A 27345-nucleotide genomic window follows, 5' to 3' on the forward strand; every position below is an offset into this window, starting at 1 on the left:
ATCTGCTCCCTGATGGAAGCTGCCCACGCAAAGGCTAAACTTCCCTCTGTTGTTTTATAAAGAGCAGAGCCTCCTTCTCAAGTCTCCAAATAAAGTCCTTCCCTCCCAAACACAAACACTGACACCCAAATGTCTGGTTCTATTGGGTCTCTTATCTCAATTCACTCACTAAGGGAGCTGAGCCCAGCATAGTGTTTTACCAAAGTCCTCCCTACCTTTTCAGGCACAGCTGAAAAGGAGCCCAGCTGCAGCCCCCTCATTGCCTGTGGCCTAGCCAAGGTCAAGAGAACCAAGGAGAACAGTGACTCCTCCCAGAAGTTACATGGTCTGAAGGGGAGGAGATCACAGAACAACGTGGTACTCTTGCAAATGCTAACGCATTCATGCAACTGGGCTACTGGGCAGAAATGGGCCTGGCCTTGAGGTCATAAAGGCAGGAATAAATCTTTCCAATGTTGTTGCGATTTCCATCTCAACATTGAAAAATCACTGTATTTTATTTAAATCACAGGTCTCTGCTGAAGTTTGGGTCCCTTAGAGAAGAGAGGATGGGACAGTCTACCTGGAAAAGGCAGAAAGCTGACCAGGAGCAGACCTGACTGGACACGGGCGGAAGAAGTCCTTGGCACATCAGACTGGCCTCCTCTACCAGGGAAGCCTTGTGCCAGCCCCAGCTCCAGCTAGAGGTCACTACCGGGGCAGAGGGGCCACAGGGACAACACTGCTCTGTGCTCTGACCTCTCCTCAATCCTTGGCTTGCTAAAGAGGCCCAATATTTCCTTTCTACTCACATTCCCTTTGTAGAGAACACCCCCTTACCCCACCCCACCCCTGAGCCTACAGAGGTCTTATATGCCACAACCCCAACTGGATATCTGACTCAAAACCACTTTCGGGGCCACAGCTAGTTAAATTCTACCCTTAAAGAAACTTCAGCTTCGGAATTCCTTGGCGGTCCAGTGGTTAGGACCCGGCGCGTTCACTGTCGTGGGCCCAGGTTTAATCCCTATTGGAGGAACTCAGATCCTGCAAGCCGTGCAGTGCGGGCAAAAAAAGAAACTTTACCTTAGAGATCCAGGTCTGTGGATAGGCAACTGATGCTGGGCACTAAGACAACACACACGGATTTGAGTTCCAATTTTGCTACACATTAGTTGTGCTGCTCTGGGCAATTACTTTTAACGACTCTAGGCTTCAGTTTCCTCACCTATGAAATGGAGACCTTGATAGTAACTACCCCATAGGGTTCTCACAAGAATTACTTCAGGGCAAGCACTTGGAACAGGACCTGGACAGTGGCAAGCTCTCCATAGATAATAACAATTATTATCATTTTTACCACCATTTCTATTACCATAGTAACACAAAGCCACGGGTAACCAGAAGTCATACCAGAGTAAAAATTAAGAGTACTGAAGATGAAATCAGTCTGCCAAGTGAAGCCAAGACAAGAAACCATGTGGCCCCAGAAGAAGGGAACGAAAAAGGGAGGTAGAAAGGATATAATTCTGCTGCCTTTTCAGCTCCTTGAGACCCACTCTGAATCCACTATTAGATGCCTTGAGATTCCCCCATATAATGACTATAAAAACCCTCTCTCTTAGATATACAGATTGCCAACAAACACATGAAAGGATGCTCAACATCACTAATCATTAGAGAAATGCAAATCAAAGCTACAATGAGGTATCACCTCACACCGGTCAGAATGGCCATCATCAAAAAATCTACAAACAATAAATGCTGGAGAGGGTGTGGAGAAAAGGGAACCCTCTTGCACTGTTGGTGGGAATGTAAGTTGATACAGCCACTATGGAGAACAGTACGGAGGTTCCTTAAAAAACTAAAAATAGAACTACCATATGACCCAGCAATCCCACTACTGGGCATATACCCTGAGAAAACCATAGTTCAAAAATAGTCATGTACCACAATGTTCACTGCAGCACCATTTACAATAGCCAGGACATGGAAGCAACCTAAGTGTCTATCAACAGATGAATGGATAAAGAAGATGTGGCACATGTATACAATGCAATATTACTCAGCCATAAAAAGAAACGAAATTGAGTTATTTGTAGTGAGGTGGATGGACCTAGAGACTGTCATACAGAGTGAAGTAAGTCAGAAAGAGAAAAACAAATACCGTATGCTAACACATATATATGGAATCTAAAAAAAAATGGTTCTGATGAACCTAGGGGCAGGGCAGGAATAAAGACACAGACATAGAGAATGGACTTGAGGACACAGGGAGGGGGAAGGTAAGCTGGGACAAAGTGAGAGACAGGCATGGACATATATACACTACCAAACATAAAATAGATAGCTAGTGGGAAGCAGCTGCATAGCACAGGGAGATCAGCTTGGTGCTGTGTGACCACCCAGAGGGGTGGGATAGGGAGGGTGGGAGGGAGACACAAGAGGTTGGAGATATGGGGATATATGTATATGTATAGCTGATTCACTTTATTATAAAGCAGAAATTAACACACCATTGTAAAGCAATTATACTCCAATAAAGATGTTAAAAAAAAAAAAAACCCTCTGTCTTACATTAGCATGTCTGGTGGTTTATGTTCCTGGCAAGTAAATAATCCCCAGCTAAGTCTCAGGACCTCCTCCACCATCCATGCCAGGTAGAACTAGTTCTGTCACCAACTCCTCTTATTAATTGGGGCAAACCCCACCTCCCCCTCCAGGACACATGTAGGACTGTCACCCCATAAAGGCTGATGTCCTGTGACTCTTCTTTCTCAAGGGCCTGCCCTTACTACTTTACCCACAGCCCTACCCCTTTCCATCAGTACTTCAATTTTCCCTGTCTCCTTGGTAGATCAGGACAAATTTGAACATAGTAAGTGACCAGAAAAAGAACAGCAGCCAGCTTGAAGTCAGCAGGTGGTCTGAATCACTTCTGTGGGAATTTCCCACAGCAAGGGCAATGAGAAAAGCCCGTTGAGCTCTGAGAGGGGCAGTAAGTCTTCAGTGATGGTATCCATCTTTCCAGGTATTACTCCAGTTTGCAAGTCTACCTACATGGCCTCAATTTTACACAAGTGTCCCCAAGGCCATGACTTGGGCTCAAGACACACAACCACAAGAGAGGGCGTCACTCAGGGGATGACCTCATTATATGCTTTCAGCTTCTGCAAAAAAACTCACTATCCTGGGGACACGAGGTCATCCTGGGCAACAATGACAACCCTAGATGGGAAGAGGACCAGTGTGGAAGAAACACTTGCTCACCAGTTATTAAGCACGAAGGATTTCCAGATATGTTCTCCCACTTAATCCTTGCAGTGACCCTTCAAAATTGGTATGTGCTCTGGTTAATGATGCTGCATTACAAATCACTCCTAAACTTAGTGGTATAAAACAACAATTTGATTTTGCTCATGGCTTTATGAGTCAGGAATCTGCAAAGGGCTTGGCTGGGCAGTTCTCATCTGGGGCTTCTCACATAGTTGTGGTCAGACGTCGGCTATGCTGCAGTCATCTGAGGGCTCAACTAGACTGGACGTCCTAGATGGCTCAGACAGATAGCTGCCACTTGATACTGCTGTCAGCTGGTTGCTCAACAGGATCTACAGACGTGGCCCCTCCAGGGTAGTTGTACCTCTTACACTGGAGTTGTCTCCCTGCCAGAATAAGTGTCCCAAGACACCAGGCAGAGACTGGATGGGAAGAGCCTCAGAAGCCACTCAGAATCACTTCTGCCATATTCTATTGACTGGAACAGACACAAGATCCACCCAGATATGAGGGGTGGAGACATAGACACCCACCTTTCACTGGGAGGAGTATCAAAGAATTTGAGGCCAGTTTTTAATTGCCACTATGTGATTATTCCCAATATGAAGTCGGGGGAACTCAAAGAGGATTATTAAATTGTCAAAGATCATATTCCTAAAAATTAATAGAATGGGAATTCAAACCCAGCCTTGTCTGACTCCAAATTAAGCACCCCTTTGGCTAGGTCACAAATGCCCAGTAAACTGGGGCAGTCCCACTTTCTTTTCCTTGGTAATCAAAATGAGAGAGGGGACTATAAGTGCACGCTATCTATAGAAACTTTAGAAACTCTTTTTTTTTTTTTCTCTAAGCATCAACCTGGGTGCCTTGCCTCCCTGAGTTATTCCTAAACTAGCAGTCAAAATCTACCACCCCCACCTCCATGTTGGATCCCTTCCCCCAGGGCTGTAGAACAAAAGGAGGTGATGTCACCATGCTGAGGGCCAGAATGGAAGGGAGCTCTCCAACTTGTCACCAACTCTACCAGTCAATAGTGTCTTCCCAAAGGCTGAGACCATATTGCTCTCTTGCTCTGAAAGGATGGACACAGCTATTGAATTAAGAGCTCCACTGTGTGCGAGAATCCTGCAGGGTGAGAGGCCTGCACGGTCACTACTCAGACTCCTACAATTGTTCATTCTGAAGACACTCAGAGATATCTCCTGCTCGTCCATCCGGAATGATAAGCACAGACATTATGGGTATCAAACATGGACACCTACATCATCTGAACTGCTCGTTGGGAAGAATTCTCATTTCCAAATGATCCTTCAGGTGATCATAACAGATTATAGGCTTAATTGCATCCTGTTCATAGCCACTGAATGTTTCAGCTGAGTGACTTCTGTTGTCAGTCTTTCCCCCTGGAGGATGAAGTGTTCACGCCCTCCAGTTCTATACCAACTGCATCCAGCAAGTCCAGTGGCCAGGTAGTCCAGAAAAATCTCTCTAGCACAGCAGCTAAGCACTGGTTTTGAAGTTTTATAGTCCTGGATTCAAATCCTAGTTCTGCCATTTATTCAGCCTGTCTCTCAACCTCTTCAAGCCTCAGGTACGTGACTACCAAATGTAGATAATAAAAGCATCTTCTTCATTTGGGCTGTTATGAGATCATGTTAAGTGAGACTAAGTGGCATCATGCACTTAGCACAATGCCTCACACCCGGTAAGCACCAAACAACTACTAGCTGTTGTTATGATGCCAGAAATAACTAGATCCTTCTGGGATAATACTGAAACTCAGGCTGGAAGGGAAGGGGACCAGTCAGGCTTTAGAGACCTCATAGGTACAGTAGCTTTAGGTAGGCAAGGAGACAAATCCCAGGAGATCAACTAAGGGAAAGAAAATGTAGAAAATCATGCAGAATCTGATATTTGGAAGATTAAAGAGTCCACAGGAACCATGTCATAAGCAAAGACCCTCTTATATTGTGCCAGAGGCCCTTGCCTCTCCTTAAACAATGCTCTGAAACACTGTGCAGGCCAACATCCACATAAAGAAAGGAAGACTTGTAAGGTCAAACAATAGCTCCTGTCTTAATATAGGCAGATATGGAAATTAAGGAGAAGTAGCATTTATTGAGCATCTACTATGTGGTAAGTATAGTAGAGTCACTTCTACACATATTGTATCATTGATTCCTCACATTATGCTGAAGAATTGGAATCCTTGCCTCTATTTTTTGAAAGGTAAAGAAACCGAGGCTCAAAGAAGTTAACATACTCAAGGTCATGGAGTTAGGACGTGGATGAGCTAGAAGGTGAAGCTCAGCTGACTCTGAAACTTGCATTCTTTCCACTCTATTTCACAAAGAAGTTTCAGAGAAGACCAGAGTGTGCTGACAGGCTTTGAGAGATGTCTGACTCCCCTACAGTAAGGAAGAAGAGGAGAGTTGTCCAAAGGTTCTCAGCCACAACTGAAATATCATCTTTTGCTTATTTTTTCCTTGGAAGTTCCATTCTCTGATTCCAGTTGTCTTTTCTTGCCAGAAAAGCAGAAACATTAGGACTTGACGTTGAATCTGTACTTTCCTGACCTTCGGCATTTACTCTCTCTGTAACCTTAATTTTGAACTTCCATTCAAGCACATTAAGAAATTGTTTGACCTTGGTTTAAGCGGTTTGTTCTCATAAGAAAGTTTTGCATTGGCAGCACCCAAAACAGAGGCCCTGGTCAATTAAGGAAGAAGGCTGGCAATTGTGCAAGAGATTTTGACAAATGGAAGCACAACCACAAATTGCTCTTGCATATCTTAACTTCCACACAATAAAATATACACTAATGTAACCACTGAATAATGAAAACTAAGTCACAGTAATGATGTAGAAGTGACCTAAAAGCATGTCTTTACCACCACGCTGAGAAGCCAGTGGTGATTTTCTGTTTCAAAGAAGTGGCATTGTTCTGTATTACACTCAGAACTGTGGTGTTTGCCTGATGGGAGTGCAGCTGAATCTCTTGTCCCCTGTACCTAAGATGTATGATGATGACAATGTTTATGCACACTCTCCATCCAGCCCTGTATATGGAATCAATCTGAAATTATTCTTTAAAGAGGATTTGAATTTAGCAACACATGGGAAATGCCTGTGTCAGGAATTCAAGAACAGTTCGTACACTATGTCAAAACAGCTGTACTAGTAAAACATTTCACATTGCACCATCAGAGAACAGTAGTCTGACATGAATGTCAGCACGTGCCACCTGGCAAAGTTTTCAGAAAATGTTGTGATCAACTTACCTGTATTAATTTTTTTTTCTTCTCCTGTGTGAAAGACGGGAGTCACCAGTATTCTGGATTAGCTACTAAAATCTTTTTTCTTTGAGTACTTTTCCCAAAGAAACAGGAAAAAAATATCTGCTTTGAGTATGATCATATAATGCCAGAAAGAAACGTGCCTATTTATTTCACCTGAGTACTGCCTTCCTTGAATCATGACATGGATGCCCAGGGAATGTAAACCACATACACAAATCTACCTAGACAGGGAGTAGGAGAACCAAGTTTAGAACCAGCTGACTTACAGATAAACGTTTTGGCGAGGCAAATACTCAGATAAGGCAGGGCATAATTCCAGGGGAGAAAATGAAAGTTAAGATTTCATCTGGTTTAATTTGGATGGGGGAAAAAAGCGTTTCTCTTACTTAAAAATAAACCATTTTAAGTAGGCAAGAAAAGTAGTACGCTCTTGGGGACAGGAGAGAAATCCCTGATTTTATACCAGCTCAACATACAAAATTTCAGATTGAAATATTATGAAGCAATATCTAGTGACACATAATTACCTAAACATTCACATTTTTAAGATTTTAAATGTTTAAATGACAAATTATAAACATATTAATATCATACGATTTTGAGCATCTTATATATATTCTGATGACAAATTATATCTTAACACTTGCTGCAATGGAAAAGCCTCTGGAATAGAAGTCAACAGACTTTGGTTTGAGTCCTAGATTAGCCACTAACAAGCTGGGGGGCCAGGGGAAAGTCACTTCATAGTTCTGGGTCTCAGTGTCTTCAACTGTAAAATTAAAATGTTCAATTGTATAATCACCATGGCCCTTTGTTAATCCAAAGTGCAGGATTTGATTTTCGTTTTTCTTAGAAGACTGAGAAGAACAGAGACAATGATGAATATGATCATAGCCCTAAGGTTGCTAGAAGTCGTTGCTCAAAGGACTTCAAACAGCAAGGAGTCCCACAGAGTCACCCTGGGAATCAACTTCTTTGTCATTCTCCTATCCTCATCTTTCCTAACATCTCCACCCCTTTGGGGAATTCCATGCACTGTGGAAGTCAAAAGACAGGGCCTGATTGGCAACCTATGCTCCCCCTTTAAAAGTCTGTGCTCTCAGCAAAGGAAACTATAAACAAGACGAAAAGACAACCCTCAGAATGGGAGAAAATATTTGCAAATGAAGCAACTGACAAAGGATTAATCTCCAAAATATATAAGCAGCTCATGCAGCTCAAAATCAAAAAAACAAACAACCCAATCCAAACATGGGCAGAAGCCCTAAAGAGACATTTCTCCCAAGAAGATATACAGACTGCCAACAAATACATGAAAGGATGCTCAACATCACTAATCATTAGAGAAATGCAAATCAAAACTACAATGAGGTATCACCCACCTCACACCGGTCAGAATGGCCATCCTCAATAACTCTACAAACCAGAAATGCTGGAGAGGGTGTGGAGAAAAGGGAACACTCTAGCACTGTTAGTGGGAATGTAAATTGATACAGCCACTATGGAGAACAGTATGGAGGTTCCTTAAAAACCTAAAGATAGGTTTTTAGTTAGAACTACCATACGACCCAGCAATCCCACTACTGGGCATATACCCTGAGAAAACCATAATTCAAAAGGAGTCATGTACCACAATGTTCATTGCAGCTCTATTTACAATAGCCAGGACATGGAAGCAACCTAAGTGTCCATCGACAGATGAATGGATAAAGAAGATGTGGCACATATATACGATGGAATATTACTCAGCCATAAAAAGAAATGAAATTGATTTATTTGTAGTGAGGTGGATAGACCTAGAGTCTGTCATACAGAGTGAAATAAGTCAAAAAGAGAAAAACAAATACTGTGTGATAACACATATATATGGAATCTAAAAAAAAAATGGTTCTGATGAACCTAGGTGCAGGACAGGAATACAGACGTAGATGCAGAGAATGGACTTGACACGGGGAGGGGTATGGGTAAACTGGGACAAAGTGAGAGAGTGGCATGGACATATACACACTACCAAATATAAAATACATAGCAAGTGGGAAGCAACCACATAGCACAGGGAGATCAGCTCAGTGCTTTGTGACCACCTAGAGGGATGGGATAAGGAGGGTGCAAGGGAGATGCAAGAGGGAGGAGATATGGTGATATATGTATACATATAGCTGATTCACTTTGTTATACAGAAGAAACTAACACAATATTGTAAAGCAATTATACTCCAATAAAGATGTTTAAAAAAAAAAAAGTCTGTGCTCTTTCCCAAGACATTTCATTTTTCATTTATTATCACAGGGTCTCTCTACTTTCACTAGTTGTAATTTCGGGAACATCTCAGCATAAACACCATTGAGTGAAAACACACATTCAGTGTTGTAAAGGGAAAAAAGTAGAAAATCAAATTCCAAAATCAGAACTTCACCTTATGAAAATGTTATAAAATTTAAGAGAATAACTGAAATTCAGCTGAAAGTTGACAACAGGTATACGTAAACAATGTGTGATAACTCCAGCCCTGCTTGGATGGGTGGGAGGTGTAACGGGAGACTCTATTCTTTTCTTTAGGGGGTCCCAGCACTTCACACCAGCATTTGACTTCCATCCAATCGTCTAGGTTAGGAATTTACATGACTATAAAAACAGAGTTTTCGCTTCTTAAATTGATGTGTATTTTGGGCAGTTAGCTCTAGTTCTCTTTCCCTGTTTCTTAAGTAGATCGTCCCTATTTGTCTCTCAATATATTCTTTCTCCTACCTCTTCAACTCTCCCAAGCACTATTCAGTGCTTTGACATTTACTGCTAATAAAAATAATAATACTTATCATCTGAAAGTTAGTAGTATCATTTCAAAATTTTATGTACATTTATTTTTCCTTGGATTTATGTCACTCTCTCCTCCAAGCAAAGAATAAATAAATAAAAGCACTTTATCAAATTTATAACCTACTCAAATTCAGAGATTTCTGAATAGGAAACAGACCAGGGACAGTTTGCCAAGATTAACTTAACTAGAAAACCAAAACCTTGCACATGGTGCTTTGAAGAAAGATGTTAGTCTTTAAAGATTGTGTCCACACATGAAATGTGAAGTGGATAACTAGGGCAATTACCTCTATAGCTGAGGCCTTCTAGCTTTACCTTTTCCCAGAAATGCTCAGGTAACAAAGGCAAAGGGGGTTTTCTGGTCTCAATTACATCCTAATAATTGTTTCAATTCTCTGCTTCCTCTTGAGTGTGAAGATCCAGGCTAAAAGGCTTTAAAAAACAGGCTGAAAAGGTTTCCCAGACGTGAGATAGATTTTACAAAAGAAACTTCTGGCAAGCTTAATGTAAGTAAATCAGAAGCATATGGACTATGTTTCCCTCAAAATACCCATGGGCTTGAAAGCCCAGAAAACACATAAAAAGTAAAGGGAAGCTGTTTTCCGAAGCTGAGCTTATTGGAGAAACTGCACGCTGTAACAGAGAGCCTGGCTCAGCTCCCCCGAAAGCAGGGGATGGAGCCGGTGGTCAGGCAGCCCATCAGCTCCTGCCCTCACGCTTATGTTGACAGTCCTTATTTCTGAGGATGATGTGATTGATGGTGCCTTGACCTGTGCCGACGGGTGTGACTGAGAAAACCATTGCTCAGTGCTTCCCATACTGAAGACATGACTTCATTGCTCCTTTGCAACCATCTGTAGTGAATGTTTACACAGCCTGTTTCTGTTCTTAGGGCCTCTCATGCTAAACAATCAGGCTGGTGGTGAACATACATGTACTGAACACAGCGTGTACCCCGTGGGGAGGGATAGAAAAGAAATAATCATATGCCACCCCAGGAGATGAATTATAGACTCAGACTTGGAAGAGGCTTTAAGATTCCTGAGTTCCTCCTTCCACCCAGTGTGGGAATTCTGGCTACAGCTTGCAGTCCCGACAGTGGAAGGAAAACTCAAAAAATACCTCAAAGGGAGAGAGCACAGTTTGGAGAGTCAGAGGACCTGATATCCGGTCCCTGCAATGCCATGACCGTAGACCTGTCCTTGGACCCCTCAGAGTCTCATTTTCCTCCTCAGTTAAATGAGAATAATGGTCAAATCATCTATTGGGGTTGCAAAGGGCACCTCAATAAATATTATGTCTTTTCACCACCCAAGCCCTGAATAAGTAGAAAAACAAGACAAAAAAGAAGACAAAGACTAGAATTTTTACCTTTATTCCTGAGAGAGGGCAGGTTGAAAGACAGAGTAAAATGAGAGACAAATGGCCTTGCGACCTGAACCCCAGAATGAGGCAGATAGCTCATTTAGTCCCAGGCCAGGCTGGGCTAGGACAGGCTGTCAGGGGCCAGGGCGATTTTGAAGGAAGGCTTAGAGCTTGAGGAGTACAAGGTACCTCAGACTCTGGGTGCATAGCTCACTCCCAAAAGGAAACAGCATGTCCAGATTACTCTTTTCAGACTACCAATCAAATAGACCCCCCTGCTCCCATGAAGAGGAGTGATGAATATGCAGAGAACAGCCAAAGGTGGCTCATAAGATGTGCTCTCTCCACCTAAAATGGAAATACCAGGAAAAGCCAGCTGAGCAAGATAAAGCATGTGAAAGCCCTCACATACACTATGAAGCATTGTGTGCATTTTATGCTTTTGCTATACCCGTCTGCATTTGTTGAACATCTACTATGTGCTCAGTCCTGTCACTCACTTCCAGGGATTTTAGGTTGAATAAGACATTGTTCCCTTACTTAAGATTACAGTCTAGGGACTTCCCTGGTGGCACAGTGGTTAAGAATCGCCTGCCAATTCAGGGGACATGGGTTCAAACCCTGGTCTGGGAAGATCCCACATGCCGCAGGACAACTAAGCCCGCACACCACAACTACTGAGCCTGCACTATAGAGCCCATGAGCCACAACTACTAAGCCCATGTGCCACAACTACTGAAGCCCATGCACCTACAGCCTGTGCTCTGCAACAAGAGAAGCCACCGCAATGAGAAGCCTGTGCACCACAATGAAGAGTAGCCCCCGCTCACCACAACTAGAGAAAGCCTGCGCACAGCAACGAAGTCTTAACACATCCAAAAAATAAATAAATAAATTTTTTAAAAAAAATGATTACACTCTAGTAGGAGAAACAGACAAGGAAGCCGAAAATTACAGTATACCATGAGCACACTAAGATTCTGAAGTCTGCAGAATGTATAACAAAAATGCAGAGAAGGGACATCTAATTGAATGGATGGCTATGTAAGCCTTCTTTGTGGAAATATTTGAGAGCAAGGTTTGAAGAACACAAAAGAACTAAGTGGTAACAGAAATCGGAGGGACTTTCAAGGCAGAGAGAAGTCCAGAAGAAGGCACAAAGGAAAACGATGGGACATTTCAGAGAAGTGAAAGTCATTCTGCATGATTACAGAAGAAATCATCTTAGTGTTATGGAGAATAATCAGAAAAGAGCACCTCGATCTAAAACAGTACGGCAGAGTGTCAGTGTAAGAACACCCAGAGTACGGGAACACAGTAAGTCCACTACACACGAACCTTCAAGTTGTGAACTTTCAAAGATGCGAACATATTATAAACCTATTACAGGGGCTTCCCTGGTGGCACAATGGTTGAGAATCCACCTGCCAGTGCAGGGTACATGGGTTCGAGCCCTGGTCCAGGAAGATTCCACATTACACGGAGCAACTAAGCCCATGTGCCACAACTACTGAGCCTGCACTCTAGAGCCTGTGAGCCACAACTACTGAAGTCCGCGTGCCTAGAGCCCATGCTCCGCAACAAGAGAAGCCACCACAATGAGAAGCCCATGCATCACAACATAGAGTAGCCCCTGGGCTTCCCTGGTGGCACAGTGGTTGAGAGTCCGCCTGCCGATGCAGGGGACAAGAGTTCGTGCCCCGGTCTGGGAAGATCCTACATGCCGTGGAGCAGCTGGGCCCGTGAGCCATGGCCGCTAAGCCTGCGCCTCTGGAGCCTGTGCTCTGCAATGGGAGAGGCCACAACAGTGAGAGGCCCGTGTACCGCCAAAAAAAAAAGAGAGTGGCCCCTGTTCACCGCAACTAAAGAAAGCCTGTGCACGACAATGAGGACCCAACACAGCCAAAAATAAATAAATACATTAATTTCAAAAAATAAAACCTATTACAGTACAGTACTGTATAGCCGATTGTGTTAGTTGGATGCCTAGTCTAACTCTATTAGGCTTACAATCAAATAAGCCTTACGAATGCACTCTCAGAATGGAACTCGTTCTTATGTAGGGGACTTACTGTAACCCAAAGAAGGTGAATAGTAAGTCATTGCTCACATGTGGCAAAGGACAAAGGCAGAAATAAGACCAAACAAGGAGAGAAATTTTCTATTTTACGTGAAACAAAAAGGGGATTATTTTAAAAAGGCGTGAGTGTGTGTGTGTGTGTGTGTGTGTGCGCGTTGTAAGATTGGAAGGACAGGGGAGACCCTCAAGATGGTGGAGGAGTAAGACGTGGAGATCACCTTCCTCCCCACAAATACATCAGAAATATATATACACGTAGAACAACTCCTACAGAACACCTACTGAACGCTGGCAGAAGACCTCAGACCTCCCAAGAGGCAAGAAACTCGCCACTTGCCTGGGTAGGGCAAAAGAAAAAACAGAGACAAAGGAATAGGGACGGGACCTGCACCTCTGGGAAGGAGCTGTGGAGGAGGTAAAGTTTCCACACACTAGGAAGCCCCTTCACTGGCAGAGATGGGGGGTGGGTGGATGGGAAGCTTCAGAGCCACGGAGAAGAGAACAGCAACAGGGGTGCAGAGGGCAAAGCAGAGAGATTCCCGCACAGAGGATTGGTGCCAACCAGCACTCACCAGCCCGAGAGGTTTGTCTGCTCACCCGCCAGGAAGGGTGGGGGCTGGGAGCTGAGGCTCGGGCTTCAGAAGTCAGATCCCAGGGAAAAGACTGGGGTTGGCTGTGTGAACACAGCCTGATGGGGGCTAGTGTGCCACAGCTAGCCAGGAGGGAGTCTGGGAAAAAGTCTGGACCTGCTTAAGAGGCAAGAGACCATTGTTTTGGGGTGCGTGAGGAGAGGGGATTCAGTGCACCCCCTAAACAAGCTCCAGATATGGGCGCAAGCCGCAGCTATCAGCACGGACACCAGAGATGGGCATGAAATGCTAAGACTGCTGCTGCTGCCACCAAGAAGTCTGTGTGCAAGAACAGGTCACTATCCACACCTCCCCTCCCGGGAGCCTGTGCAGCCTGCCACTGCCAGGGTCACGTGATCCAGGAACAATGTCCCCAGGAAAACACAAGGTGCCCCTCAGGCTGTTGCAACGTCATGCTGCCCTCTGCCGCAGCAGGCTCGCCCCACATTCTGTACCCCTCCCTCCCCATGTCCTGAGTGAGCCAGAGCCCCCGAATCAGCTGGTACTTTAACCCCATCCTCTCTGGGTGGGAAGAGACGCCCTCAGGCGACCTACACACAGAGGCGGGGCCAAATCCAAAGCTGAACCCCAGGAGCTATGCGAACAAAGAGAAAGGGAAATTTCTCCCAGCAGCCTCACGAGCAGCGGATTAAATCTCCACAATCAACTTGATGTACCCTGCACCTGTGGAATACCTGAATAGACAAGGAATCATCCCAAAATTGAGGTGGAGGACATTGGGAACAACTGTAGACATGGGGTTTCCTTTCTGCATCTAATTTGTTTCTGGTTTTATGTTTACTTAGTTTAGTATTCAGACTTTATTATCATTGGTAGATTTTGTTTACTGATTTGGTTGCTCTCTTTTTTCTTTTTTAATAGATATATATTTTTTTCCTTTTTCTTTTTGTGAGTGTGTACATATATGCTTCTCTTTGTGATTTTGTCTGTATAGCTTTGCTTTTACCATGTGTCCTAGGGTTCTGTCTGTCTGCTTTTTTTGTTTTGTTTTCTTTTATTAGTATAGTTTTTAGCACTTCTTATCATTGGTGGATTTGTTTTTTGGTTTGGTGCTCTTTCTTTTTTTTCTTATTACTTTTACATTTTTTTAATAATTTTTTTCTTCATTTTAATAACTTTATTTTATTTATTTATTTTTCTTTCTTTCTTTCACCATTTTCTTCTGAGCCGGGTGGCTGACAGGGTCTTGGTGCTCCAGCAGGGTTTCAGGCCTGTGCCTCTGAGGAGGGAGAGCTGAGTTCAGGACATTGGTCCACCAGAACCTCCTGGCCCCACATAATATGAAACCGCGAAAACTCTCGCACAGATCTCCATCTCAACGCTAAGATCCAGCTCCACTCAAAAACCAGCAAGATATAGTGCTGGACACCCTATTTCAAACAACTAGCAAGACAGGAACACAATCCCACCCATTAGCAGAGAGGCTGCCTAAAATCATAATAAGGTCACAGACACCCCAAAACACACAACTGGATGCCATCCTGCCCACCAGAAAGACAAGATCCAGCCTCATCCACCAGAACACAGGCACCAGTCCCCTCCACCAGGAAGCCTATACAACACACTGACCCAACCTCACCCACTGGGGGCAGACACCAAAAACAACAGGAACTACACACCAGCAGTCTGTGAAAAGGAGACCACAAACACAGTAAGTTAAGCAAAATGAGAAGACAGAGAAACACACAACAGATGAAGGAGCAAGGCAAAACCCACCAGACCAAACAAATAAGGAGGAAATAGGCAGTCTACCTGAAAAAGAATTCAGAGTAATGATAGTAAAGATGATCCAAAATCTTGGAAATAGAACGGAGAAAATACAAGAAACATTTAACAAGGACCTAGAAGAACTAAAGAGCAAACAGACAATGATGAACAACACAATAAATGAAATTTAAAATTTTCTAGAAGGAATCAATAGCACAATAACTGAGGCAGAAGAACGGATAAGTGACCTGGAAAATAAAATAGTGGAAATAACTACCACAGCGCAGAAGAAAAAAGAATGAAAAGGATTGAGGGGCTTCCCTGGTGGCGCAGCGGTTGAGAGTCCGCCTGCCGATGCAGGGGACACGGGTTCGTGCCCTGGTCCGGGAAGATCCCACATGCCGCAGAGCGGCTGGGCCTGTGAGCCATGGCCGCTGAGCCTGCGCGTCCGGAGCCTGTGCTCACAACAGGAGAGGCCACAACAGTGAGAGGCCCGCGTACCGCAAAAAAAAAAAAAAAAAAAAAGAATTGAGGACAGTCTCAGAGACCTCTGGGACAACATTAAACACACCAACATTCGAACTGTAGGCTTCTCAAAAGAAGAAGAGAAAAAGAAAGGGACTGAGAAAATATTTGAAGAGATTATAGTTGAAAACTTCCCTAATATGGGAAAGCAAATAGTTAATCAAGTCCAGGAAGTGCAGAGTGTCCCAAACAGGATAATCCAAGGAGAAACATGCCAAGACACATATTAATCAAGCTATCAAAAATTAAATACAAAAAAAAAATATTAAAAGCAGCAAGGGAAAAACAACAATATACAGGGAATCTCCATAAGGTTAACAGCTGATCTTTCAGCAGAAACTCTGCAAGCCAAAAGGGAGTGGCAAGACATATTTAAAGTGATGAAAGAGAAAAGGTACAACCAAGATTACTCTACCCAGCAAGGATCTCATTCAGATTCGACAGAGAAATGAAAACCTTTACAGACAAGCAAAAGCTAAGAGAATTCAGCACCACTAAGCCAGCTCTACAACAAATGCTAAAGGAACTTCTCTAGGCAGGAAACACAAGAGAAGGAAAACACTTACAATAACAAACCCAAAACAATTAAGAAAATAGTAATAGGAACATACATATCGATAACTACATTAAATGTAAATGGATTAAATGCTCCAACCAAAAGACATAGACTAGCTGAATGGATACAAAAACAAGACCCAAATATATGCTGTCTACAAGAGACCCACTTCAGACCTAGGGACACATACAGACTGAAAGTGAGGGGATGGAAAAAGATATTCCATGCAAATGGAAATCAAAAGAAAGCTAGAGAAGCAATTCTCATATCAGGCAAAATAGACTTTAAAACAAAGACTATTACAAGAGACAAAGAAGGACACTACATAATGATCAAGGGATCAATCCAAGAAGAAGATATAACAATTGTAAATATTTATGCACCCAACATAGAAGAACCTCAATACTTAAGGCAAATGCTAGCAGCCATAAAAGGGGAAATCAGCAGTAACACAATCATGGCAGGGGACTTTAACGCCCCACTTTCACTAATGGACAGATCATCCAAAATGAAAATAAATTAGGAAACACAAGCTTTAAATGATACATTAAACAAGATAGGCTTAATTGATATTTATAGGACATTCCATCCAAAAACAACAGAATACACTTTCTTCTCAAGTGCTCATGGAACATTCTCCAGGATAGATCATATCTTGGGTCACAAATCAAGCCTTAGTAAATTTAAGAAAATTGAAATCGTATCAAGTATCTTTTCCAACCACAACGCTATGAGACTAGATATCAATTACAGGAAAAAAATCTGTAAAAAACAAAAACACATGGAGGCTAAACAATACACTACTAAATAACCAAGAGATCACTGAAGAAACCAAAGAGGAGCTGAAAAAATACCTAGAAACAAATGACAATGAAAACATGACGACCCAAAACCTATGGGATGCAGCAAAAGCAGTTCTAAGAGGGAAGTTTATAGTGATACAATTCTACCTCAAGAAACAAGAAACATCTCAAATAAACAACTTAACATTACACTTAAAGCAATTAGAGAAAGAAGAACAAAAAACCCCCAAAGTTCGCAGAAAGAAAGAAATCATAAAGATCAGATCAGAAATAAATGAAACAGAAAAGAAGGAAATAATAGCAAAGATCAAAATAACTAAAAGCTGGTCTTTGAGAAGTTAAACAAAAACTGATAAACTATTAGCCAGACTCATCAAGAAAAAAAGGGAGAAGACTCAAATCAATAGAATTAGAAATGAAAAAGGAGAAATAACAACTGACACTGCAGAAATACATAGGATCATGAGAGATTACTACAAGCAACTATATGCCAGTATATTTCACAACCTAGAAGAAATGGACAAAATCTTAGAAAAGCACAACCTTCCGAGACTGAACCAGGAAGAAATAGAAAATATAAACAGACCAATCACAAGCACTGAAATTGAGACCGTGATTAAAAATCTTCCAACAAACAAAAGCCCAGGACCAGATGGCTTCACAGTCGAATTCTGTCAAACATTTAGAGAAGAGCTAACACCTATCCTTCTCAAACTCTTCCAAAATATAGCAGAGGGAGGAACACTCCCAAACTCATTCTATGAGGCCACCATCACCCTGATACCAAAACCAGACAGAGATGTCACAAAGAAAGAAAACTACAGGCCAATATCACTGATGAACATAGATGCAAAAATTCTCAACAAAATATTAGTGAACAGAATCCAGCAGCTCATTAAAAGGATCATACACCATGATCAAGTGAGGTTTATCCCAGGAATTCAAGGATTCTTCAATATATGCAAATCAATCAATGTGATACACCATATTAACAAATTGAAGGAGAAAAACCATATGATCATCTCTACAGATACAGAAAAAGCTTTTGACAAAATTCAACACCGATTTATGATAAAAACCCTCCCAAAAGTAGGCATAGAGGGAACTTACCTCAACATGATAAAGGCCATATGTGACAAACCCACAGCCAATATCATTCTCAATGGTGGAAAATTGAAACCATTTCCTCTAAGGTGAGGAACAAGACAAGGTTGACCACTCTCACCATTATTATTCAACATAGTTTTGGAAGTTGTAGCCACAGCAATCAGAGGAGAAGAAGAAATAAAAGGGACCCAAATCAGAAAAGAAGAAATAAAGCTGTCACTGTTTGCAGATGACATGATACTATACATAGCGAATCCTAACGATGCTACCAGAAAACTACTAGAGCTCATCAATGAATTTGGTAAAGTAGCAGGATACAAAATTAATGCACAGAAATCTCTTGCATTCCTATATACTAATAATGAAAAATCTGAAAGAGAAATTAAGGAAACACTCCCATTTACCATTTCAACAAAAGAATAAAATACCTAGGCATAAACCTACCTAAGGAGACAAAAGACCTGTATGCAGAAAACTATAAGACACGGATGAAAGAAATTAAAGAGGATACAAACAGATGGAGAGATATACCATGTTCTTGGATCGGAAGAAACAACATTGTGAAAATGACTCTACTACCCAAAGCAATCTACAGATTCAATGCAATGCCTATCAAACTACCAATGGCATTTTTCACAAAACTAGAACAAAAAATTACACAATTTGTATGGAAACACAAAAGACCCCAAATAGCCAAAGCAATCTTGAGAAACAAACACAGAACTGAAGGAATCAGGCTCCCTGACTTCAGACTATACTACAAAGCTACAGTAATCAAGACAGTATGGTATTGGCACAAAAACAGAAATACAGATCAATGGAACAGAATACAAAGCCCACAGATAAACCCACGCACATATGGTCACCTTATCTTTCATAAAGGAGGTAACAATTTACAATGGAGAAAAGATAGCCTCTTCAGTAAATGGTGCTGGGAAAACTGGACAGCTACATGTAAAAGAATGGAATTAGAACACTCCCTAACACCATACACAAAAACAAACTCCAAATGGATTAAAGGCCTAAATGTAAGGCCAGGCACTATCAAACTCTTAGAGGAAAACATAGGCAGAACACCCTATGACATAAATCACAGCAAGATCCCTTTTGACCCACCTTCTAGAGAAATGGAAATAAAAACCAAAATAAATAAAAGGGACCTAATGAAACTTAAAAGCTTTTGCACAGCAAAGGAAACCATAAACAAGATGTAAAGACAACCCTCAGAATGGGAGAAACTATTTGCAAATGAAGCAACTGACAAAGGATTAATCTCCAAAATATACAAGAGGCTCATGCAGCTCAATATCAAAAAATAAAACAACCCAATCCAAAAATGGGCAGAAGACCTAAATAGACATTTCGCCGAAGAAGATATACAGATTGCCAACAAACACATAAAAGGATGCTCAACATCACTAATCATTAGAGGAATGCAAATCAAAACTACAATGAGGTATCACCTCACACCAGTCAGAATGGCCATCTTCAAAAAATCTACAAACAATAAATGCTGGAGAGGGTGTGGAGAAAAGGGAACCCTCTTGCACTGTTGGTGGGAATGTAAGCTGATACAGCCACTATGGAGTACAGTACAGAGGTTCCTTAAAAAACTAAAAATAGAACTACCATATGACCCAGCAATCCCACTACTGGGCATATACCCTGAGAAAACCATAATTCAAAAAGAGACATGTACCACAGTGTTCATTGCAGCACTATTTACAATAGTCAGAACATGGAAGCAACCTAAGTGCCCATCAACAGATGAATGGATAAAGAAGATGTGGCACATAGATACAATGGAATATTACTCAGCCATAAAAAGAAATAAAATGGAGTTATTTGTAGTGAGGTGGATGGACCTGGAGTCTGTCATACAGAGCGAAGTAAGTCAGAAAGAGAAAAACCAATACTGTATGCTAACACATATATATGGAATCTAAAAAAAAAAAAAAATGGTTCTGAAGAACTTAGGGGCAGGACAGGAATAAAGACACAGACATAAAGAATGGACTTGAGGACACAGGGATGGGGAAGGGTAAGCTGGGACAAAGTGAGAGAGTGGCATGGACATATATACACTACCTAATGTAAAATAGATAGCTAGTGGGAAGCAGCCACATAGCACAGGGAGATCAGCTTGGTGCTTTGTGACCACCTAGAAGGGTGGGATAAGGAGGGTGGGAGGGAGACCCAAGAGGGAGGAGATATGGGGATATATGTATATGTATAGCTGATTCGCTTTGTTATAAAGCAGAAACTAACACACCATTGTAAAGCAATTATACTCCAATAAAGATGTTAAAAAAAAAAAGCCTGGAAGGACACATCCAAAAAGTCTACAGTGGCTCTAGCTGGCTAGTGGGATTACTAACTATTATTGTTTGCTTATCTTTATTCTCTATTATAAACATTTATATTTCTTTATAAAGTAACTAATAAAACTGACCTGATTACAGGAGGTGTTCTATGTAAACTACCCTTTCAAGTGGTGCCAAGTATTAAGTTCTCTTGTATGATATTGCTGGATCTTTCCAGGAATCAATTACCAGGTCACCTGGCCCCAGGTTATACGTGTCCTAGTTGTGCTTCTCCTCCATTGCAACTGCGATCTTCCAAAACACTTTCAGTGAACATTAGGTGAATACAGTGATACACTAACTCCCTGGTTCCTGCTGGGAGGATTCATTCAGTTGCGAGCTCAGGAGAAAGGTCAAGTTTCCTCATTCATTCATTCATTCATGTATTCATTCAACAGTGTTTACTGAGACAAGCCCTGTCCTAGGTGCTGAGAGTGGAACAAAACAGACTCAACCTGACCTCATGTAATTTACTGGAAAAGAGAGCTATAGAAGACCCATGTTTCACACCTACAGTGAAGGCTACATATTATTATACATTTCTGTTAACACTGTGGTCCCATTTTGTTCCCTTTGTGTTTCCACGGTTAAATATGTCTGGGTTAGCCCAAAATATTTTTTAGATATGTGAATGAATTTTTTCTTTTTATTTAATAAAAATACTATACATACAATGCAACCTATATGCATTCTTCTCCACTTGCATCTTTCACTTAAAAATGTATCTTGAAAATGACATGATATCAGTAAACACTTTATTTTGCATATGAGCAAGCACAAAGACGTTTCTAAAAGTAAAACGTGCATTCCAGATTTTGACAGACTTTACTAATTTGCTCTCCACAAATGTTGGTCCAATTTACTCTCCCCGCTGACCTCCACCCCCAGTGCATGCTGTCCAGTATCCTCCTGAACCCACCATCATATAAAACTTTTTTTTTTTTTAATTTATTTTTGGCTGCATTGGATCTTCATTGCTACGCGCGGGCTTTCTCTAGTTGTGCTGAGTGGGAGCTACTCTGTTGCGGTGCGCGGACTTCTCACTGTGGTGTCTTCTCTTGCTGTGGAGCATGGGCTCTAGGTGCGCGGGCTTCAGTAGTTGTGGCGCGCAGGCTCTAGAGTGCAGGCTCAGTAGTTGTGGCATGCAGGCTCAGTAGCTGTGGCTCGTGGGCTCTAGAGTGCAGGCTCAGTAGTTGTGGCGCACGGGCTTAGTTGCTCCACGGCATGTGGGATCTTCCCAGACCAGGGCTCGAATCCATGTCCCCTGCATTGGCAGGTGGATTCTTAACCACTGCGCCACCAGGGAAGTCCACTATCAGACTCTTGATCTTTGCCCAAACAAGAGGTAAAAGGTCATATCTCATTTAAGTTTTCATCTGCATTTCTATTGTGAGGGCAGAATATGCTTGATCAGGATTAAAGAGCCATTTTGCTAAAAGCCTATTTACTGCCACCAAACACAATCTCTTTAAGAGACAAGGACTGCAAACTCTCCAGGGAAAAGAAACAAAAAACGCAACAGCAGGCAGTATAAATCTGTTCTCAACCACTACTGTGAAGCAACTGACTGTGCTTTCCACATATAACCTGAGCATTCAAAAGCTGCTTTCTAGACCACAGTAGAGAAATCACAGAGGAGACAGAAACCAACATGTGAGTGCTTACTCTACACCAGGCACCAAGCTCTATATACACTCTCATTTAATCTTCCTAACACTTTTAATACATGAGGCTCTGAGAGGTTAAGTACCTGCTCAAATTCATATAGATTATAAATGGCAGAGGAGAAACCGAACCCAGATCTAAATTCCAACATCCATATTTTACACACTACACCACAGGCCTCCTGCTATGTCAAGATGTTTGAAGCCCACTAACCTGCATCCTGAGATTCATATGCTAAGAAGCTGTCTTCTGGCTTTAATCAGGACCCTGTAAGCAGAAATATACTATAGGGACTTCCCTGGTGGCATAGTGGTTAAGAATCCGCCTGCCAATGCAGGGGACACAGGTTTGAGCCCTGGTCCGGGAAGACCCCACATGCCACGGAGCAACTAAGCCCACGTGCCTAGAGCCTGTGCTCCGCAACAAGAGAAGCCAGCGCAGTGAGAAGCCCACACACCGCAACGAGGAGTAGCCCCCACTCTCTGCAACTAGAGAAAGCCTGTGTGCAGCAATGAAGACCCAGCACAGCCAAAAATAAATAAATAAATTTATTAAAAAAAAAAGAAAAGAAATATACTATAGTATTGCCTATCTGTGGAGCCCAAATATAGGCCTTGATAAGATTTCCCATGATCCCAGCTTCTCTTAAGACTTACCTGCCACTTAAGACTTAACATCAAATTAACTTGTAGAGTTATTGAAGACATCCAATCCTCAGCACCAGGAATTGTGCAGAGATTTAAATATTATCAATAAGAGCAAAAAAGTTGGCTGGAAATTGGTATATATATTGCAGAGCTGCACCACTTAGCTCAGCAAGGTGGCCCGGAGGATGTTTTTAGATAGCATGTTGGTTGGGAATGAATACAACAAAACCCTACAACAGTATATTGAGAGAACCAAATTTGACAACTGCAAAGCTCCAAATGAGAATTCTAGCCAATGATATTTCATTACTCACATCAGGGTTCTTAACACAAACATGATCCAGAACAATAGGAAGACAGCCTCTTACCCAGAAGCTGGGTAATAGCTGGATATTAGTTCAGGCAATCCAATCCCCGCCTACAGTATGAGGAGTCAAGAGTCAGTAAGAAGGAAAGTTTTCTTGAGAGAAAATATCTTACACAAAAATCTTTTATGTTTCCAAGCAACCCGCCCCCACATGTGGTGCTCCAGACAGGGATGTTACGCAGGGTATGGTCTGGGGACCATGTGCTCCTGGGCCACAAGGAGATAATTATAGAAATTGGGAATAAGCATTTAGAAACTTTTTATGGCAATTTGGCAGAGTAATTTTATGTCTGTTGAATCTAATAATAAAAAAATGGGGGCTTGTAAAAAAATTTTATTAAAGCCATTAAAATGAAGAAGTATTTTGACATGTGACAAGTGTTCATAGGACAGGGTCGCAATTACTCAGGATAAGGAAGCCGAGGTGTTTTATAACATAATGAAGGATTTCCAGGGGCCCTTACATGGCCAGGAGTATATGACGCAGGGCACCTTCATGGTGGATCAATACCACCATGTACCACAATTCAAAAGTTGAAACCACCACCATGATTACCATCGCACAGTTGTTGCAATTGGAAGTTGCGTTAAAAATGTGCAAAGTGGCTCCTTTGGAGAGAAACTTCTACTTACCATTTCAAGAGTGGGCAGAGCAAAAGCCTATGAGAAAATACTTGAAGAATTATGTCACATACTCCAGATATCTGCAGCCAAGACACTGGGATAGCCAAATTCCAGGGAGCTGGCAAGAATTCCCAAGGATATGCTAAGCGAAATAAGCCAGACACAAAAGGATAAATACATGTGATTCCACTTATATGAGGTACCTAAGACTAGGTAAATTCAGTGACAGAAAGTACAATGGTGGTTGCCAGGGGCTGGAGGGAGAGAGGATGGGGAGTTAATGTTTAATGGGGACATAGTTTCTGTTTGGGATGATGACAAAGTTCTGGAAATGGATGGTGGTGATAGCGGCATGACATTGTGAATGTACTTAACGCTGCTGGATTGTATGCTCAAAAATGGTTAAAACTGTAAATTTTTATATATTTTAGCATAATAAATAAATAAGAATTCCCAATGTACTTTCTGAGTACTAATTGCTTATTTAAAAAACAACAACTACAGAATAGCTGCCAATAAACCGGCCTCTTTCTGAGGCTGGACGAACACCAAAAATAAATTAGTTAATTAAAGCATAAGGGTCATCCCACGTGGATCCAGTTATTATACTTGAAAACCAGAAATATACCTTTTGCTCATAGGGAAAGACTAGGGAGTAAATATATATATATACACACACACACACACACATATATTATTTTTTAAAAAGCAATCAAGAATTCTACCAGTATTAAAAACCCAGTGATTGACACTCCTAATCCGCCCATCTTATTGGAATTTCCCCCACTCCCATGCAAAGTCTTTCTCGTTGCCTATTGTCTGAGCTCACTCAGCTGATCAGGTTGTCTGGGTGAAACCACCAGGCTTCAAATGCAAACTTGCAAACACCCTGCACATAGCTAAAGAGGGTATCATCACATGAAGACAAATTCTATTTTTCATTTAGGATATGTAAGTAAGAGTTCCCTTTGAGAGTCTCCAAACAATCTCTCAACAAACTCTTCTCCATAAATTTCAATGGTTTTATATTCTTCTGGGACTCTTACATCTTTCCGCATCCCTCGGGCTCACAGTTAGACTAGACGTTCTCCAAGTACCCATTCACCAGCATCTGCCTGTCTCTGTATATTCTCTCTTGGCAATCCCATCTACCCCCTCAACTTCAGCAAGCCTAGTCTTTCTATGATTCTGACCTTCATCTCCCTACAGCATCAAGTCTCCATTTTGACAGCCTCCTGAACAATTCCACAATGATGTCCCACAAATACTTCAAGCTCAGCATGATCAAACATGTATCATCTTATCTCACAAACTTGATCCTCTTTCCGTCTTAAACACGTCTACAAATGCAACACCATCATCCTCCTAGTAAACCAAACACAGAATCTCCCTTGACTTCTGTGATTCCCTCTATGTTTCCCCCCTACCTTCTGGTTTTCCTTCCCTCAATCCATCTGGCACATTCCCTGATTAAATCACTCCTCAACCCATCTGAAGTGTCAGAAGCCAGAGCAATAGTTGATCATTCTCTGCAAATACTAGAAAGTTTCAAGGATCTCAAATCACCACAAGCCAGGGGTTAGTGAAAGCACAGATACAGGAAGCTGTAAATTGCCTAGAATTCAATAATGGGCACCCAGAAGCTGGAGACACCCCACTTTTCCACCAAACCTAAAGGTATTACCCCTATTACTTAGAGGGGGAGTGGCAATTACCATACATCCTTCCAGCGTTATGAGACAGAAGTCAGCACTAGCATCAGAAGAAGCTGGAGAAGGGAGTTCCCTGGCGGGCCAGTGGTGAGGATTCTGGGCTTTCACTGCCAGGGTCCTCGGTTAGATCCCTGGTCAGGGAACTAAGATCCCACAAGCTGGTGTGGGAAAAGAAAAGGAAAGAAAAGGAAAGGGGAGGGGAGGGGAGGGGAGGGGAGGGGAGGGGAGGGGAGGGGAGGGAGGGGAGGGGAGGGGAGGGGAGGGGAGGGGAGGGGAGGGGAGGGGAGGGGACGGGGGAGGGGAGGGGAGGGGAGGGGAGGGGAGGGGAGGGGAGGGGAGGGGAGGGGAGGGGAGGGGAGGGGAGGGGAGGGGAGGGAGGGGAGGGGAGGGGAGGGGAGGGGAGGGGAGGGGGGAGGGGAGGGGAGGGAGGGGAGGGGGGAGGGGGGAGGGGAGGGGAGGGGGGAGGGGGGAGGGGAGGGGAGGCAAGGCTGAAGGAGTTGTAGACTTCACAGGATAGGAAGGAGACAGCTATTCAATCTCTCATCACATATGGCACCATTTATGTGCCATTTATGTGCCAAGCACTGTACTAGGAAGCCAGAGACACTGAGAACCAAGCCATGGTCTTTCAAGGAATTCCCAGTCCAAAGAAGAGACAAAGAATTGCAATAAAGGGTGATCTTGCTTTATTAGAGATACACACAGGACACAGGAAGGCACAGAAAAAAACTCTCAATACTGTTAGGAGCTTGTGTGAAGTGGTAGAGATTGTGGAAGACTTCACAGAGGCTGCTACCTCTGAGGTCTCAGCTGGGATTTAAGCAATAAAGAAAGAGTGCCTTAAAGGAGAGGGGCCTTCCAGGATGAGGAACCACATGGACAGAGTTGTGAGGGCAGAAGGAAACATGGGCTTTTAGGAAATAGCTAGTGTTATAGCATGGCCATGAAAAGCAGTGGCAGGAAATGATGCTAGAGAGGCATTTGGGTCCACAATCACACAGAACTTTGTACAGGAAGCTAATCCAGACTCTTACCCTTTTCCCGTGGCCTGAGAAGCAAGGATTACAAATCACAAACAATTAGCCCTTAGAGGTGGTTGTGAACTTACACATCATCTAGTCGGTCCTTTCATTTCATAAGCCAGGAAGGAAGGTACAGGGAGAGGATGCAACTTGCCCAGGGCCTTTGGATGTCTTGCATACTACACCTTCTCATGAAATTAAAAAAACGCACACACAGAGTCTCTGTTAAGAGCTAACCATGTAAAACAGATTCAGTGGCATGAGAGGAGTGAGGATGCATCCAGGCACCTGCTCCAGGGCGCTCCTCTTGAAAGCAAGTCTGAAGGGAGAAATCGTCAAGTGCAGAAAGCATAGATTGCACACAGACTTAACGAGGAAAAATAAACACCTTTCAAAGGCAAGCCGAACACTCCCCATGCGTCATCCCAAGCCAGATGTGCCAAACCCCAGAATGTGCTAGCAGCACTTATGGTGCTAATAGCCTTAACCATTCATAAGATAAACAATTAGCCTTAGACATAATCAAGAACAAATGGTCAAGTACAAGCATATAACCTCTAATCTCAAAATTTTAAAGGGTCACTCTTTTTTGTTTGTTTCAGCAGCAGCAGCAAAGGGGGTTCTTAGCGCTTTGTGAAGGTTTGTGGATGCAGGAAACTTACACTAGCTATATAAAGACAGTGGGGGTACAATCAAGCATGAACTTTGGATCTACATGGAGCAAGGTTTGAATGGCAACTCATTCACTTACTAAGTATGACTTTGAGCCAACTTCTTACCT

The sequence above is a fragment of the Delphinapterus leucas genome, chromosome 15 (assembly GCF_059928025.1).
Source record: "Delphinapterus leucas isolate spDelLeu-1000000601 "Yukka" chromosome 15, BTC_Dleu_Yukka2, whole genome shotgun sequence".
NCBI classification, from domain to species: domain Eukaryota; kingdom Metazoa; phylum Chordata; class Mammalia; order Artiodactyla; family Monodontidae; genus Delphinapterus; species Delphinapterus leucas.